Source organism: Bos grunniens, chromosome X (assembly GCF_055505025.1).
Source record: "Bos grunniens cultivar Pamir isolate PY7600 chromosome X, Bosgru_T2T1.0, whole genome shotgun sequence".
NCBI lineage: Eukaryota > Metazoa > Chordata > Mammalia > Artiodactyla > Bovidae > Bos > Bos grunniens.
In genome coordinates this window covers 122285929-122304939 of record NC_141194.1, presented here as the reverse complement: position 1 = coordinate 122304939, position 19011 = coordinate 122285929, and the positions used below count along the sequence as shown (strand labels likewise).

Genomic DNA, 19011 nt, shown 5'->3' with positions numbered 1-19011 from the left:
ATCCCTGGTCAGGGAACTAGATCCCACATGCCACAACTAATATCTGGTATAGCCAAATAAATAAATAAATAAATCCTTCTTTCTTACTTAAAAAAGGAAGCAGGAGGGTCAAAGTGAGAAAGAGAGACAGTAATGTGACAATGGAAGTGGAAGTTCAAGTGATGCCACCACGGGACAAGGAATGTGGGCAGTCTCTGAAAGCTGGAACAAGCAAGAATGGATTCTGCCCTAGAGCCTGCAGAAGCCCTGCTGACACCTGGATTTGATTCCATTGAGACTCATTTTACTCTCGACATCCAGAATGTAAGATAATGGGTTTGCATTGTTTTAAACCCCTAAGTTTGTGGTGATTTGTTACAGCAAATATAAATAATGAATATGCTAGTATAAAACATCATGAAGCTTTTAAAGCCATGCTTCCTTTAACCCAGAGGCAGAGAGACATTTTTCCAGGGCAGTGACTCATCATGACTCTTTCTAGGGTCCCTCGAATCCTGGCACAGCAGTTAGAATTCTTGGTGTGAGCTACGCAAGTGCCCTAATTTTGAACTGGTTCCCCCCCCTACTCCCCCACCCCCCATCAGCTTCCTCAGGCCAGACTCTGACTTGTTTGTCTCTTGCTTTAAGGAGAGCGGAAGCCTCCAGTTTCCCCTCTGTAATAGCACTGACCCAGTTCTGCAAGCCGTTGCTAGTTAACAATATGAAAAGGATACAGGAAGCCTTATTGTTCACCATCTTATTTTCCAACCTGGTCGGATTAACAGCTAATCAGAAATTAATGCTCTGGGTAGGCACTTCTTCCAACTTAAGAGTGAGCAAGTCAGCAAAATCCTTAATTGAGCACTTCATTGCCCGCCTCCACATTGACAGGGTTAACGATTATGAAGTAGGGAACTCAGTCATCATCATTTCCCATTGGGAATTTGGCTGTTCTTTTGGTTCCTGAATTTAAGATGAAACGGGAAATAAACACTGCACAGTAAAAACTTGTTACATAGTTAGGTCAACAGAGTTTTTTTCTTCAATGCCTCTTCCCATTTGGAGCAGCAGGGCAGGGGACAGGAAGGCTTTGTGTGCTGGATACCAAGGGATGTGATCCTAATTTTGGTTCTGCTCCCAACTTGCTCTGAGTTCAAGTCCCTCAGTTGACTTATCTGCAAAATGGGGATAGGGACCTTAACATCAAAGAATCTTTTCATCTTTGGCAGTCTGAATCAATGGTTCCCAGATTTTTGAATTGCATGGACCAATGACACTTTCCATGAACATTTTGGAGACATACATAGAATTTACAAAGTTTGACTGCCTAGTGAAGGCATTTTTAAAAGGTACCACAATACTTTCAAACAAGAAAAGACATTTTATCACCAAAAAAACTTGGAAGGGCATCATCTCAAAATAGAGAACAGGTCATTATGTTGAATCCTTTTAGCTTTATAAAAAACTCACTATCTTGTCTATTTTTTTTTTTTTCTCTCTCTCGTTTAGATACAGATATAAGAACATTGGGCTTCCCAGGTGGCTCAGTGGTAAAGAACCTGCCTGCCTATGCAGGAGAGGCAGGTTCAATCCCTGAGTCAGGAAGATCCCCTAGAAAAGGAAATGGCAACTCATCCCAGTATTCTTGCCTGGGAAATCCCATGGACAGAGGAGTCTGGCAGGCTACAGTTCATGGGGTTGCAGGGAGTTGGACAGGACTCAGCAACATGTACACATAAGAATCATTGTCCAGATTTCCCAGGCAGTCCAGTGGTTAGGACTCCGCACTTCTACTGCAGGGGGCACATGTTTGATCCCTGGTTGGGGAACTAAGGTCTCACATGTCATGTGGCCCAAGAAAGAAAAGAAAGACTGTTAAAGATTGGCAAAGCTCATCAGATCCACTTTTGGGATTCCATGCTCTATGGCACCAAAACTTTCTTATTTGTCCCCTAAATTCACCCTGGGTGGGTGATTTCTTTCGCCAGGCCTGCTTACTGCTGCACCAGTCAGAAACTCATCAAGGGGAATGCTACTGGCCTCTTCCTCCCCAGAAGGAAAACAACATCTATGTCTAAAAGCTTCAGCAGAGAACAAGACAGAGACTAAAGTGGCAAAGGAAGCTAGGTTTGATGAGTTGGAAAAAAATCAAGCAAATCAAAAGGACACGTGTGGCGCATTGTGCCTGTGCGTGCCCATGCATGCATTCTGAAAGAAGCATCTAGGAAATTTGAAGTTTGGCCTCAGGCATCTGAAGCTGGGTCTCATTCATGTGACTCTGGTTCACAGAGAAAAATGCCAGACTCCAGATCTCTCTGCCCCTTAGGGAGGGTAGGCCTCTCTAAGCATCTCCGAAAATGCTACAGATAGTCCCAACTCAGTAATGTTGGGGCTGCTTGCTGATTCAAAGCCTGGATCGATGACCAGTGTTGCCACACTGTGTTGACTTTTTCCCTCATGGACTCAAAGAACTTGGGTGACCCAAAGTCACAAGTTGGTCAGTGGGAAAGCTGAGGTCCCATTAAGGACTGTCAAAATACAATGGGTACACACTTTATTAAAAAAATTAAGATACTATCACTTTATAATACTATCTAAGTTTCATGTGTACAACATTCTATTTCTACTTTTGTGTACACTACAGTATGCTCACCACCAAAAATTTAGTTTCCATCCGTCACCAGACAATGGATTCCTCTAATTCATTTATTCTTTTTGTCTGTCTTTCACTATCCCTTCCCCTCTGGTTACCACTACTCTGTTCTCTGTATCTACATGTTTGGTTTTGTTTGGTTTGTTAATGTATTTTTGTTTGTTTGTTTCTATATTCCACAAATGAGTGAAATCATATGATATTTCTTTTTCTCTGTCTGACTTATTTTACTTAGCATAATGCCATCAAGGTCCATCCATATTGTCACATGTAATGCCTACATTCCTAACCACGGTTATATACTGCCTTCCAAATAGTCCTGTTTTACCATAGAATAGGCTATATGATAGTTTGGTTTCCTATTCATCAAGGCTTTTTTGATCCTAATAATAGAATGATTGTGGTAAAATTAAGGTGGAAGGGTAAATGGGAGTTCTTTGTAACTATTTCTGTAAGTGTGAAATTATTTCAAAATGAAAAATTACCCCAAAAAACTGCCCAAACTGTCACTATTTATAGATGACATGATATTATATATGGAAAACCCTAAAGACTCCACCAAAAAACTGTTAGAATAAATAAATTCAGCAAACCTGCAGGATATAAAAATCTACATACAACATCTGTTGTGTGTGTATACACTGATAACAAATTATCAGACAGGGAAATTAAGAAAACAATCCCATTTATAATTGCATCAAAAAGAATAAAATATCTAGGAATAAATTTAACCAAGGAGGTGAAAGAACCTATACACTGAGGTTGACTATAGTACATTGACTATAAGACATTAATGAAAGAAATTGAAGAAAATACAAATAAATGTGAAGATAATCCATGCTCATGAACTGATAAAATTAATACTGTCAAAATATTCATACAACCCATAATACAGATGCAATGCAATTCCTATCAAAATTCCAATGGCATTTTTCACAGAAATAGAGCAACAATTCTAAAGTTTGTATGGAACCACAGAATACCCTGAAAAGCCATGGCAAAGAAACAAAACCCATTTCAGATAGGGTTGAGAACCCCATTGTACTCTTCCCAATCTAGTCCCTACTTTTCTCTTCTTGTAGTTAGGAACACAGTATTAAAGTTCCCATGCACATTTTTAATCATCACCAGACATGTACATCCATAAACAATGTATGTATTTTTCAACACTTAACAAATGAGGTTATACTGTATAATAAGGCAATTTGGGTTTTCCACTCAACATTATGTTTTCAAGATACTAAATGGATAGATAGCTAGTGGAAAGTTGCTATGTAACATAGGGAGCTCAACTCGGTGCTCTGTGACAACCTAGAGCGGTAGGATAGGGTGAAGAATGGCAAGAAGGTTCAAGAGTGAGGGGACATATGTATACTTATGGCTGATTCATGTTGATGTATAGGGGCTTTCCTGGTGGCTCAGGGGTGAAGAATCTGTCTGCAATGCAGGAGAGATGGCAGGAGCCACTGGTTACAGATCCCTAGGTTGGGAAGATCTCCTGTAGAAGGGAATGGCAACTCACTCCAGTATTCTTGCTTGGAGAATCCCATGGATTGTAGCTTGGCAGGCGCAGTCCATGGGGTCACAAAGAATCAAACACGACTTAGTCACAAAACAGCAGCAGAAGCATGTGGTTGTACAGCAGAAACCAACACAACATTGAAAAGCAATTATCCTGCAATGAAAGTAAGTAATAAAACATATATAAATTAAAGATACTAGATGGTGTCTCTGTGCAAGTTTCTTTTTTTTATTACAAAATCAAATGTATCAGTTGTTTCCTTTATCATTTGTGCTTTTTTGTTTTGTCTGGTTTTGTTTAAGAATACTCCCTGTTCTATGGTCATGAAGATTTTCTCCTGGGTTTGGTTTCACATTATATATAACGGACGTTTAGTTTTATTTCCCCCAAATTATCCCCAATTCTACCAGAAGCATATACTGAGGGATGCTTCCATCCCCCTGCTGATTGGACACCCCATCTCTGACATATATCCAGGGTCCATGCTCATCTGAATATACTTCTGGGCTCTCTATTCTGTTCCAATGTTTTTGTCCCTCCCTGCACCAAGCATAGTGTCTTAACAACTGTAGCTTTAAAGGAAGTTTTGTTTTATTTGTTTGTTTTTTGGCTGTGCCAAATGGATTGTGAGATTTTAGTTCCCTGACCAGGGGTTGAACTCAGTCCTGGCAGCGAGGGGGCTTCCCTGGTAGCTCAGACAGTAAAGATTCTGCCTGCAATGCAGGAGACTGGGATTTAATCCCTGGGTTGGGAAGATCCCCTGGAGAAGGGAATGGCTACTCACTCCAGTATTCTTGCCTAGAGAATCCCATGGACAGAGGAGCCCTGGCACACCACAGTCCATGGGGTCACAATGAGTCAGACACAACTGAATGACTAAGCCTGTATGCACACCGGCAGTGAGAGCATGGAGGCCCAACTACTGGACTACCAGAGAATATCCATGCAGCTTTATAAGAAGTTTTTATATGAGGTAGAGCAAGATACTGTACTTAGTTCTTCCAAAATCTTGTAGATATTTCTCTTATATTTTCCTATTCTCTGCAGCAGTTTGTAAAAGAGGGTTTGGAAGGTTTGGTAATTTTTTTTTTCTATAAAACTGCTTGAGCCTAGTGTTTTTTAAGGTACAGAAAATTCACTTCCATTAATTTTTATTGCATTACAGAGGTATGTTTTCTTCGAGTCACTTTTGATACATTTTCTAGGAAAATATTCATTTCTTTCAAGATTTCAAGTTTATAGGCATAAAGTTGATTGTAGTTTTATCTTATCGCTGAAATCTCTAATTCACTAGTACAACTGTCATAGTCCCTTTTTTGTTCCTAAAATTATTTGTCTTTTCTTGACTACTGTTGTTATTTTCTCACTATATTCATCCCTATTTTCCTCAAAGAACCAATTCTTAAAATTTGTTGATCCTCTCTCTGATTTGTTTTCTACTGAATTCATTAATTTCTGCTCCTTACAGTTTTCTTCTTTTTAAAATACTTTGTTTTTCTTTTTTTCCTGGTTTCTTGAGTTAAACATTTAATTCAATTATTTTCAATTTGCTTTAATTTTTAGATTAAATATAGTTAAGACTGTAAAATTACCTTTATCACTTCAGCAAGATAACATTAGATCTTTTCTTTTTTTCCTTCTTCTTTTCTTTTTTTTTTAAATTTTATTTTATTTTTAAACTTTACAATATTGTATTAGTTTTGCCAAAACTAAAGGGTTCAGGATGGGGAGCGTGGGTATACCTGTGGCAGATTCATTTCAATGTTTGGCAGATCTTTTATTTTTTAATAATTTAAAACTGACAGAAAAGTTGCAAAAATAATAAAATAATTCTCATGTACCACAACGCAAATTCCACAAAGGTTATCATGTATATATAAATGAGTGCACACACGCTAAGTTATTTCAATCGTGTCTGACTCTGTGCAACCCTATAGACTATAGCTCACCAGGCTCCTCTGTCCATGGGATTCTCCAGGCAAGAATACTGGAGTGGGTTGCCAGGCCCTCCTCCAAGGGATCTTCCCAACCCAGGGATCATGTTGCCCTAAAGGTCCGGGAGCCAGCGATGAGAATGAAAACAGAACACGAAATCTGGTGCAATGGGTCAGGGGATCTGCAGCCTCTATTGGACTGAGGTGTAGAGTTCATTCTGAGTCCAGCCTTTATTTCTAATTGCAGACTACAAAACTGTCTTTGATCTATCTTTTCCAAGACACTACACTGACATAGTCCAGATCTCCTTGTTTTTACCCCAGGCCATTCCCTTCTGGGATAGTCTTGGGAACAATGAGCAAGTGCGTAGGCAGTGTTCATACCTCACACTGACCCGGTGTTCCAAGGTCCATGTTTTCACGATCCCAGTCATACTCCCTCTGGGTCTGGCCTTGGGGTCTGTAACAAGGCTATTATTCTAAGAAGAACATGAAAAATAATCATCAACACAGTTTCTTGATATATGCTGTTTTTCCAGGTACTATTTCTATGAAATTTCTCAAGGCTGTGAAAGTACAGTATTAGAAATTCCCACTACAGGATTGAACCCAGGTCTCCTGCATTTCTTGCATTGCAGGGGGGCTTTTTACCACTAATGCCAGGTGGGAAGCCCATCATACATACACACACACACACATACACACACACAATTGTATGTAATGTGTTGGCCAAAAAGTTTGGAAAACCCAAATGAACTTTTGGCCAACTCAATATTATATATTTTTCTAAACAGGTTTGTTTGAAAGAACGTTGCTGACATAAAGTCTCTTTTTCCCTAATATTTTAGTGTGTATTTTCTAAAAACAAGGTCATTCTTTTACACAGTTACAATACAATTATCAAGTATCAGGAAATTTGCATTGATACAGTATTATAATCTACAGATCTTATTTATGTGTTGCTGCTGCTGCTGCTGCTGCGTCACTTCAGTCGTGTCCGACTCTGTGTGACCCCATAGACAGCAGCCCACCAGGCTCCCCCATCCCTGGGATTCTTACCAGTTGTCTAACTAATGTTCCTTATAGCAGAAGGATCTAATTTGGGATTAGGTATTGCATTTAGTTGTCACATTTCTTTGGTATCTAATCTAGAAGAGTAGCTGAGCATTTCTTTGTCTTTCATGAGTACAGGCCATTTAATCTGGAGAATGTCTATCAGTTTGGATTTGTTTGATCTTTCCTCATTAAAAACAATTCAGGTTATTTCTATAACTATGGCAGCGATGTCACACAAATGATGTGTCCTTCTCAGTGCAACTTAGGAGACACATGTTATCTATGTCCCATTACTGGTGATATAAAGTCTGTTCACTTGGTTACAGTGGTATCTTCCAGGCTTCTCCTTACTATGTTTTTCTTTGTTATTAAGTATCTTATAAAAGAAACTCTTTGGCAAAACTAATACAATTATGTAAAGTTTAAAAATAAAATAAAAGGAAACTCTTTGAAAATATGTAAATATGCCATTTCTCACCAAAATTTTAACCTATTACCTTTAGCATTATTAACGATATTACCAAATGGTGATTTTCTGATTCCACCTATATTTATTAAAATTTCCTGTAAAGAAGAACTTTCACAAGTTCTCCATTTGTTTATTTATATTGATATTTGTATGAACTTGTGGATTCACAGCAGGGCCTAGGTGAGGAGAATAAGGCAGCTGGGGCACAAAATTTAAGGAGGCACTTATCCTCAGTGCTGTGCAAACATCATCTTAAAAGCAACAGCCTAGAGCCTTTCCCCCCTCCAACTCTGTGTCTATTCTCATCTCTTCCCATCTAGCAGTTTTACAGTTGTCTCCACCCAGCCCCACATCCCTATTCTAGAACTCGGTCTTACAGTCAGTCTGAAGTTTCTGTCCAGTGGTAATATTAGGGACTTGGCAGATGCTTTCACTGAACAAATGGGCCACTTGGCTTATACCTAGGTCCTGAGGCTGTATCTGTGTCCTCCTAGTTCCCAAGGCCTGCGTCTTGCAAGGGATGTGGTCTCAGGTAACATTTCACAGCTTCCTTTTATGAGACAAGGTGTTCTGTCCTCCGTTTCCAGTTCTTGCTTTTAAACACCCAGTTAGTCCTGATCCCCCTTTATATATGAAGCACTTTAGATGCCTCACCAAGCACCTAACCACTTGGCCATCACTGCCCATTACTAGAGCAGGACCCCAGCAACACTCAGCCATGCTCACACCTGTACTTTGCTTTTCTGCATCTGATTCATGGAGATACCTGTCTTCTATCCAAGGCCATGTGTCTTTTTCTTTATCTTTTCTGTATATTATCCATCAATTCTACTGTCTACAGCAGAGGAGTTACCAAAGTATGTGCCATTTCAAAGTATGTGTCATCTCTCCTATTTTTCATTGAGAGATATTTAACCTATGACTGTATAGACACTTTATAAATGATCTATTATATTAATTATGTTTTTCAAACCTCCTGATGAAATTTGTATGCTCTCTATTTTATCTATGTATTTGAAATCTAACTAATAATATATTCTGGTGTTAAACACAAGCTTTAGATTTCAAATAAGGGAAGTTGGAGAATTAAATGCAAACAAGATAGGATGGCTTTATAAGAAGATTTGATTATCACTGTAAGATAAAGAATGAAATGAAGGAATTATTCCTGTTAAATATTACAGATTGAGCTTTTTGCTTCTGTGTCATATCAGAGAGAAGGGTTATTTTTGTCTTATGTATGCATGTGAATTTTGTTTCATTAGCAATTATGATAATGGATCTGCTCACAGAGGAGAGGGTAATTGTCCATTTACTCAGGCTTTAACCAACTTTACTATAAAATTAATTATGTGGCATATACCATATGTTTAGTGATCTACCAATAAACCTATTTTAAGAAAGAGCTGGAGGTTGGCATTCTAGGACTTTTTATTGTGGGCTGAATATTAAAACCAAAGGCAGGTCCCACGTTTTGAATTCCTAAGTTCATTGTCTCCAGGGCCTTATTTATGTATCAAATAACTGACAAATAAATAACTGAGTTTGTGGTGGTCACATTCCGTTCTAGCTATCTAAGACAAATGACTAATTACCCTAGACAGCAATTACATGAATAGACAACCTCCCTTTAATTGAATACCAGACTTAATATCTATAACATTCATGCCATTTCAGGAAACAGAATGGAAATGACGAAATTGCAAGCCTTTTGGAAACAGAATAAAAGGTTATAAACATGAAACTCAATCTTCCATTTTAGGATTCATTTTCATATATACTCAAATCCCTTGCTTTATCTCAAAACCTTTCATTTCAGTAGTTACAAAATGGAAAGGCTTTGAGAGATATGAACTCAACATGCTGAATGCTTAAAGAATGATAGATATAGATATTACAAAATTGGAGTCAATGTGCTGCAGTCTAACAAAAGCCCGACAAATACTACACTGCACATGATAGATAATTTTCATTTTCAAATCTGTTTTGCATTTGACAACAGAATATTCTGGCTTAGGAAAGATTTGTTTTCCCCTCAACAATCTAGTCACTGTCTTACACTTAACATAATTATTTTCCCCTTCTGAATCTCTCTTGTCATCATCTCAGGCTGGTCCCTTATCATCCCATGCATGGATTAAAACAGCCTCCAAGCTGGTCTTGCTCTCTTTTCATGAAAAAAAAAAAAAAAAAAAATAAGAGCTTCCATTTACAGCATGATACTACGGGCCAGGCACTGAGCAGAGTATTTCACATATTTTGTCCTGTTGACTCCTTACAGCCTCCCTATGAGATACATACATTTCCATTATCATCTTCATCCACAGCTGAGACAGTTGAGGGTCAGGGGAGATGGAACACCTTGCCTAAGATCACACAGCTAATCAATGGCTGCGCTCAGCTTCAGACTCAGGCCTCTGGGGCCTGTGCTGATTGTCCTGAGCTTGGAGTAGAGAAAGTGTCTTTACTCACTGATTTCCTGTCACTCAATTCATCCTTGCATACCAATGCCTGAGAATCTTCCTAACACACAGCTTTCATTATCTCCTTTCTGCCTTCTCAGGAAATGACCGACTCTTTATTGTCAATTCAATGGAGTCCCAGAACTCCCATAATCTGAGTCTGGTGGACCTCTCCAGTATTACTGTGCATTTTCTGTAAAAACAGCATCTTTCTTCATGTTCCCTGGACCAGGCCCTTGTTCATGCCATTCACCACATCTGGCTATATCATCTCTTGCCAGCCTCTGTTTCTTCGTCTACAAGTTGGGACTCATGACATTGTTCTTGTGAGACCAAGTCTTAATGGAGGAAAAGTCCCGAGTGCAAGGTCTGGCATACATACAGCAGGCTCTAAAGACAAGGAGGAGCTGTCTAGTCCAGTTTCATCCATCCCTGAAGGATGTACTTCCTGCCTCCTCTTCCACAGAGCCATTCATGAAGAGAAATGGTATCCTGCTTTTCCCCAGGATCCCCTCTTTCTTCCCTTCCTCCTTCCTTTTGTTCCTTTCTCCTGTTCCCCTCCCTTTCATTCTCCTTCTGCTTTTGCATTACCCATATGAAATTTTTTACATTGGACTTGGTATTACAGTGATCCATGCCCAGGGTCCGTTTCCCACTTATGAGAACACACATTCATAATAAGGAAAAGCCTTGTTTGATTAATCTGTAGAGTCACTTTATAGGTTGGTATTTTAAAATAAAAAAAACTGGAGTTTGCATCTCAGCTCTGTACCCTAAAGTTATTGTGTTCCCAGTTTCCCTATCTGTATGATGGACATGATAATAGTACTTAATTTTTAAGGCTGCTGTGATGGTTTTTTCCTTAATGGAGTGTTCCACACAGAACTCAACACAGGTATTCTAATGAATACACTGTAAAACTTCTGTATTGATCTGATGTTCACAGTAATACACCTATTTTTTTGGTAACCGGGCTTAGTGATTAAGAACACAGGCTCTAAAATTAAACTACTTGGGTTCCATCTCAGCTTTGTTCCTTACCATCTGTTCTTAGAAAGTTATTCCTCTGAGCCTCAGTTTACTTATCTTAAAAATGGGTGCAATAATAATACTGCCTAGTCCATATGATTATTTTCAGGTTTGGTGATATGGTTACTAAAGCATCCACTATAATATTCAAGCACATCTGAGGTGCTTGATTCTTTCTTTCACATAACTGATGCCCAACAAAAATCAAGTCTTCCATTAATTATTCTATCTTATGTTTTATTTTGGAAGTGGGAATGGATTTATTGTATCTGCCATACTCTGCCTGCTCTCATGGCAATGACTGGCCCTGGCCTAGCAGTACACTGCCTTCAGTGGTCTGAGGCTGATGACACAAATCTTTTTTTCTTTTTTAAAAACCTTAAATTGCATACAGCACATTTTATTTATTTTTAAAAACTTTTTATTTTTATGTTTTTGGCCACATTTCACAGCATGTGGGATCTTAGTTCCCTGACCAGAGATCGAACCCATACCTCCTGCACTGGAAGCACAAAGTCTTAACCACTGGACTGCCAGGGAAGTCCCAAACCTACTTTCTTCACTAGGCCTCTTGGAGGGGGTATGGCTTGCTCTGTTTTCCCATTTCTTGATGAGCAGACTAATGCACACTGCAGTGATGTGTTCCCCAGTACAATTATAGCCAGGACTTCAACAGAGAGCCATGTCTGGGTCTAGCCTTGCTAGAACATATGGCTTTGATAACGCAGGACTAAAGAGTCTCACTCTTTGGCATTCATTGTTCCTAGCAAAATTCCAGCTGGAATCTCCACACTATGTACTTTAATAGCAAAGGGAATACCACATCAGGAAACTAATAATTTCTCCCCGCCGAAATGACCTCTTCTTTCTAAACAGGGGCCCAGTAATTCTCCTTGGAAAATTATAGTTCTGTTACTATAGTGTCTCTTCATCTGGAAGGAAAACTGCCCATTCATACAGCCAGGCAAGGATGAATAAAACATGCTGGTGGAGAAATACACTAGGCGTGAGGTCCCATTCATTCCATTCTACTGTGTCAGCACATTCTGCAGAGGTAAGTTTCCTAGACTGCCACAACATTTTGCTATTTCTTACTTAAAATAGAGGCGGAGGGTAGCATGTGGCTTCCTATCATGTTAAAGCAGACTTGTATCCAAGAATAGTGTGCAAAAGTAGAAGTGTCCCTGTTTATCAAAGATATGTGAGAGGTTGACACTTCGAAAATAATGCCTCTGCTTAGAAGCCTCTGGAGCATCAGTACAAATCTGAAGATCTCAAAGTTATCCAGCTTCTTCTAACTAATCAGTGACATCCGGCAGAGACAGTCTTCATACAAAGTGGAATTAGTATTTGCAAATCTTGAAGGTAGTGTTCGGTCCAGTAAGACAATGAATGACTACAATGGTCCTTAATTGAGGACATAAGGATTAAGAAAGCAGAAGAACTCATTACCCTATCATGGTAACTGGATAATTATCATCAACAGTGCTATGCATATTTACTATTATTTATTGAATGCCTACCTTATGATAGACACTTTTGAACATGCATATAATGTTCTCAACAATTTTGGGAGATAAAGTATTATGATTTCTACTTTTATTACCAGCTATGTGACTTTGACTACATCATTTTATCTCTAAGTTCCTGTACCTACTCATTGGGAAAATGGCACTTACAAGAACTGTCAGGTCTTCACAGGTACAAACATACGCAGGGGAATACACTAATAGCATGGGGAAAAAAACAATGCTTGTCACCATGTATCTGTGAGCAAACTGGTCTGCATTTTAGAGACTCTTAACAGTGTTGGGTATTTCAAATGAGGGCTGACATTGTCAACGGAATCCAAATAGCTACAGTGAAGTCTTCATGTAGAGGAAAGATCGCTGAATACTGAGGCCTGGATGTGGGCTCCAGTTCCACTGCTTAAGTCTCTCAGAGGCTTTATTTTTTCAGGACTTTATTTTTTTCACAGCTTTTTCCCTTTCAAAAAAATTTATCTATAGCCAATTTACAATATTGTGTTAGTTTCAGGTGTATGGCTTCAGATTGTTTACATTATAGTTTATTACAAGATACTGGGTATAGTTCCCTGTGCTATACAGTAAATCCTTATTGTCTATCTATTTTATATATGGGAGAGTGTGTATATTCATCTCAAATTCCTAATTTATCCCTCCTCCTCCTTTCCCCTTTGGTAACACAAGTTTGTTTTCTATGTCTGTGATTCTATTTCTGTCTTGTAAATAAGTTGATTTGTATTATATTTTTAGATTTCACATGTAAGTGATATCATATAAAATTTGTTTTTCTCTGTCTGAATTACTTCACTTAGTATAATAATCTCTGGATCCATCCAAGTTGCTGCAAGTGGCATCTTTTTATGGCTGAGTAGTATTTCATTGCATACACCACATCTTCTGTATCTAGTCCTCTGTCAATGGACATTTAGGTTGCTTCCATGCCTTGGCATAGAGTGCTGCTATGAATAACTGGGCTGCATGTATCTTTTAAAATTAGAGTTTTTGTCTTTTCTGAATATATGCCCAGGAATGGGATGGCTGGATCACATGGTAACTCTATTTTTAGTTTTTTAAGGAACCTTCATACTGTATCCAGAGTGGCTGCTAAGTCGCTTCAGTCGGTCCAACTCTGTGTGACCCCATAGACGGCAGCACACCAGGCTCCCCCGTGCTTGGGATTCTCCAGGCAAGAACACTGGAGTGGGTTGCCATTTCCTTCTCCAATGCATGAAAGGGAAAAGTGAAAGTGAAGTCGCTCAGTCGTGTCCGACTCTTATCGACCCCATGGACTGCAGCCCACCAGGCTCCTCCATCCATGGGATTTTCCAGGCAAGAGTACTGGAGTGGGGTGCCATTGCCTTCTCCATCCATAGTGGCTACACCAATTTATATTCCCACCAACAGTGTAAGAGGGTTCCCTTTTCTCCACACCTTTTCCAGCATTTATTATTTGTAGACTTTTTGATGATGGCCAATTCTGATCGGTGTGAGGTACTACTCTGGGAAACTTTAAACAAGGCACTTAATCTCTCTGAGATTTCTCTGGAGACAAATTAAGTGGGTTTGAATCTCAGTTCTGCCACTTGATAAATTTGTGACTTTAAATAAATTATTTCAAATTACTGAGTCTCAATGTCCCTATCCATTAAAGATAGTACCTATCTCACAGGGTTCTTCTGTACATTAAGGGGAATAATACATGTGAAGTATTAGCACAATGCCTGCCCCTAGTACATACTTGATAAATTTCCATTGTTACTGTTCTTATCTTCTGTAAAGTGAGGATGATAGTAGTTAATCTGTGTGCCATAAAGGGCTGTCACAAGGGTATTACACAGGGAAGCTCATGACATATTCAAATGTGTAGTACTTTAAATTCAGTTTTTAAGCTGGAAGAAGCTGTAAGTGCTCAAAGTTATTTTTACCTCTCTTCCTTACTCAACAATGCCAATCTCACACATGGATTGTAGCTGCAAAAGTTGTATCCATGTAAAACCATTATAGTAAACAGAATTTCCTCTGTCTCTGTTCTGCAGGTCTTCCCTCATGATGGCCATGTACTACTGGAGATACCATACACGCTATCTCTGGTCTCCTGAGATCATCATGTCTTTTCTGAACTGGTAGTGTTGAAGTCCAATCTTTGCTTTATTCCCTAAACATAGAAATTTAGATAAGAAAGAAGACAGGACACTTAAAAATAATCTAAATCTATTTTATATTCAATTACTGTATAAAAAAGATGCCTCTAGAAATGGTTAAAATAAATTTTGAAGTATATTAAAGTCAATTATGGCTGAGGATATAGATACTATCAATAATCCATTATATTCGACACTGTGTGTCAAGGTCCTTAAATATATGCACTTATTTATCTATTTATATACATATATTTAAAATGGTAATTCTACTAGGAATTTATAACAAGAAAATAATCAGTCAAAATATAATCAAATTGATTCATGGTAGAACTATTTATCTGGTTTTGTAATAGTAAAAACTGAAAGCAGAAAAATGTCCAGTAATAAAAGATTGAATAATGAATTATGGTAGAATTGTGTGGAAAGCAACCACGAAAATGCTTTCAACCAAATTTAATGACTTGGAAATACAATCACAATAAGAGGTTAATTGTTGAGAATAGCATACAAAACCATGAATACAACCATGAGAATAGCATACAAACCATGAATACAAAACCATGAATATAGAAAAAATTTTTATCTATATTCTCATCCAGGGTAAAGACTTGGAGAAAATGTGCCAAATATAATATGTATCTCCAAGTTAAAGTACTATAGATACTTTTTATTCTTATTGCTGTTTTCTTCATTTTATTTTATCTTTTTAAAATTTGCCATAATAGTTATGTATACAGGTAGGATTTGGTGGCAGTAAAGTGTGAAGTTTCCAGTGTCAGAAGACCCAGGTTCTAATTGTAGCATTACCACTTCCCAGCTCTGTGAACCTGAACAAGATGCTGGATTACTTGGGACTTCAGTTTCCTTCTAAGTTCAATGGAAATCACAATATTTACCACAGAAATTTGTTGTGTAAATCAGTCAATGCATGCAAAGCACAGAACCCAGTACTGAGTTCTTAGCATGTACTCAAAAGCATAAGTCATTGTTATGTATTACTTTTAGAATCAGAAAGAAAATGTTATTTTAAAAATAGCTCTGAATTTCAATACCTAAGGCTGGTCATAGGCCCCAGGCATTTTGTTTTCCTAGCAGCTTGTTGGATGAGCAGAGCACAGAAACTACACAAATAAAAGAGTTAAGTTAGTCACTCAGTTGTGTCCAGCTCTATGTGACCCCATGGATTGTAGCTCATTGGACTCCTCTGTCCATGGAATTTTCCCAGCAAGAATACTGGAGTGGGTAGCCATTCCCTTCTCCAGGGGATCTTCCCCACCCAGGGATTGAATCCAGTCTCCTGCATTGCAAATAGAAACACAACATGGAAAACTGATCCTGGGTGAAAAAGGAATTATACTCCAAAGGCCCTATGAGAAAGAAACAAAGAGTTTCTTTCAGGGTGAGTACAGAGCTAGCAAATTCAGACCTTGGCTTCCCAGGATATTTATTTAAGGATTGTCCTTTGTGACCACACTGAATGTTTTCACCATATCCTGCATTTTTTATATTCTGTGGGAAAGTGATGGTGCTAGGTGTAATCCTTTCCAGATAAGCCATGTCGGGCTGTACTGCATACATCCATCAGCTTCTTTACATGAACTCAGGGTACCAAAGGACACTGGACAAGGAGCAACATGCACTGAACAGTAAGTAGTTCATCAATCACTCTCCACAAACCAGAGCAGGGAAAATGATTCCCTTCTTCTCCAGGAAGTAATCAGCCATAGATAGGTAAGATGATGCAGAGTCCTTTAGAGATGTCAGTCTCACAACTCAGTGTCAGGTCAGGAAGCAGGAAATGAAGTGAGTTCAGATACAGAAAGAAATGTGTCTGACAGCTCACCAAACCACTGTACATAGAGATAGCAGCAACCAATATAGATGATGTCAGATACTGAGTTAAATGACTGAAGATACCACACCAGAGCAGATGTAAGGTGGGTAATCAGAGTCTGAGGATTCAACTTCAGATTGGAGGTGGCTTAGTGCACATAAAGGTTGAACATGGGTAATAAGATACCAAGAGGTTTGCATGGGAGGGAGGCACACCTCTGCTTGTTCAGTATTCAAGTACAATCTGGGTACTCTCAATAACTTTAAGAAAGGTCCCTGATAAAAACACTCCCAAACCCAAATAATTACCCTGGAAAATGATGCAAAAACACTAGTGCAACTGTAAATGGTCAATAGCTCACTACAGTCTGGGAGTGCTCACCAGACTGCACGCTCTCTCCTTCCTAGGTGCACAGCTAGGTGACATTGCCCAGCCATGCCTGCAGTTGGATATAGTCATACGACTGAGTGTAGGCCAATGGAATGTGAGAGGAAGTGACCCTAAAACCAACTATATGCAATAGTTCACCTCTCCCTGCCCCAGTTTCTGTGGACCTGCGTTAGATCCTAAGAAAGAAATTTTACTGTTTCTAGCCACTGAGTGTTTGAGGGTAGTTTACTACAGCAGTTAATCTACCCTAAGCAGTTAGTTAATTATGTTGTTCCCTTTCTCCCTATCAAGTATACTCCAAATTTATATCTCTTAATTATGCCATCAACTTAAAAATTTTTTTCTTCTCGATATAATAATAATACATGCTTACTGTAAGAAATATGGGAAACACTGAAAAACACAAAGAAGACAACAAAAGACATTCAGAGTTATTATCCATTCTGAGATAATCAAGGTTGAGATTTTGGCTCATGTCTTGTCAATATGTTTCCTAGGAGTCTCTATATTTGTCTACATTTCAAAACTGGAATCAGAGTGTTCATCATGTAGACTCAGTACACATGGTTTCCCACCACAATTTTTATAGCTGCATAGGAGATTCTTTAATAAAGCTAACACCCACTTTCCTTTATATATGGGACTTCCCTGGTGGCTCAGATGGTAAAGCATCTGCCTACAATGCGGGAGACCTGGGTTCAATCTCTGGGTTGGGAAGATCTCCTGGAGAAGTAAATGGCAACCCACTCCAGTATTCTTGTCTGGAAAATCCCATAGACGGAGGAGCCTCGTAGGCTACAGTCCATGGGTCGCAAAGAGTCAGACACAACTGAGCGACTTTACTTTCACTTTACTTAATTTCCTTTATATATAGATAATCAGTTAGAAAATAAAATCACAGAAAACAATCCATTTAAAGTAACAACAGAAATGCTTCTTACTGAAACTATTCTTTCAAGAATATTTATAAATTTCAACAATTCAAAATAACATTCAAATACAATTATATTTTGAAGCAGCCCAACTTCTTGTCAAAGTTCAAATAGAAACATGACTTGTAAGAAACTCAAGGAAATTTTGGAAAAAGAAGAGTTGTGTGAGGATGGCAGCAATAACACCTATTAAGATATCATAAGACTTGTGTAATTAACACAGTTTGATGCCATTAAATGAATGGACAAATCAATAGAACAGAACAGAGGATCTAGAAATAGACCAAAATACAGCTTTTTAAAACCTGCTTTATTATTAAGGAGGCATTTAAAATCAACAGGGGGAAATGAATTATTCAATAAATGGTATTGGACCAACTGGCTACACATTTGAAAAAAGAAGTAGATTGGATATCTGCCCCATTTCTTATACTAAAATACATACCAGATGGATAAAAATGCTAAATGTTTTCTTAAAAAGTGCTACCACTAAAGTAACAAAAGAAAACAGGAAAAATTTATTACATTCTTAGACATGTTTTGTGAGTATGACACATATACCAAGAACCATTAAACAAGAGACAAACACATTAAAACATAAAACATTCTATGTATCAAAATACCATGGATACTATGAATAAAATTGAAACATAAGTGGCAGATAAAATACTTTCAATGTCTATGGTAAAGAATCTAAAACTTTAAAGAGGTTTTATATATACAGAGTACATCGTGAGAAGTGCTGGGCTGGATGAAGCACAAGCTGGAATCAAGATTGCCGGGAGAAATATCAGTAACCTCAGATATGCAGATGACACCACCCTGATGGCAGAAAGTGAAGAGGAACCAAAAAGCCTCTCGATGAAAGTGAAAGAGGAGAGTGAAAATGTTGGCTTAAAGCTCAACATTCAGAAAACGAAGATCATGCCATCTGGTCCCATCACTTCATGGGAAATAGATGGGGAAACAGTGGAAACAGTGTCAGACTTTATTTTGGGGGCTCCAAAATCACTGCAGATGGTGATTGTAGCCATGAAATTAAAAGACGCTTACTCCTTGGAAGGAAAGTTATGACCAACCTAGA

General features: G+C 38.4%; 1 pseudogene; it reads left to right on the top strand.

Annotated features, from left to right (window-relative positions):
* Positions 1-216: 216 nt before the first annotated feature.
* The window catches only part of LOC147341280 (uncharacterized), a 36134-nt pseudogene continuing 17339 nt past the window's right edge, over positions 217-19011 (top strand).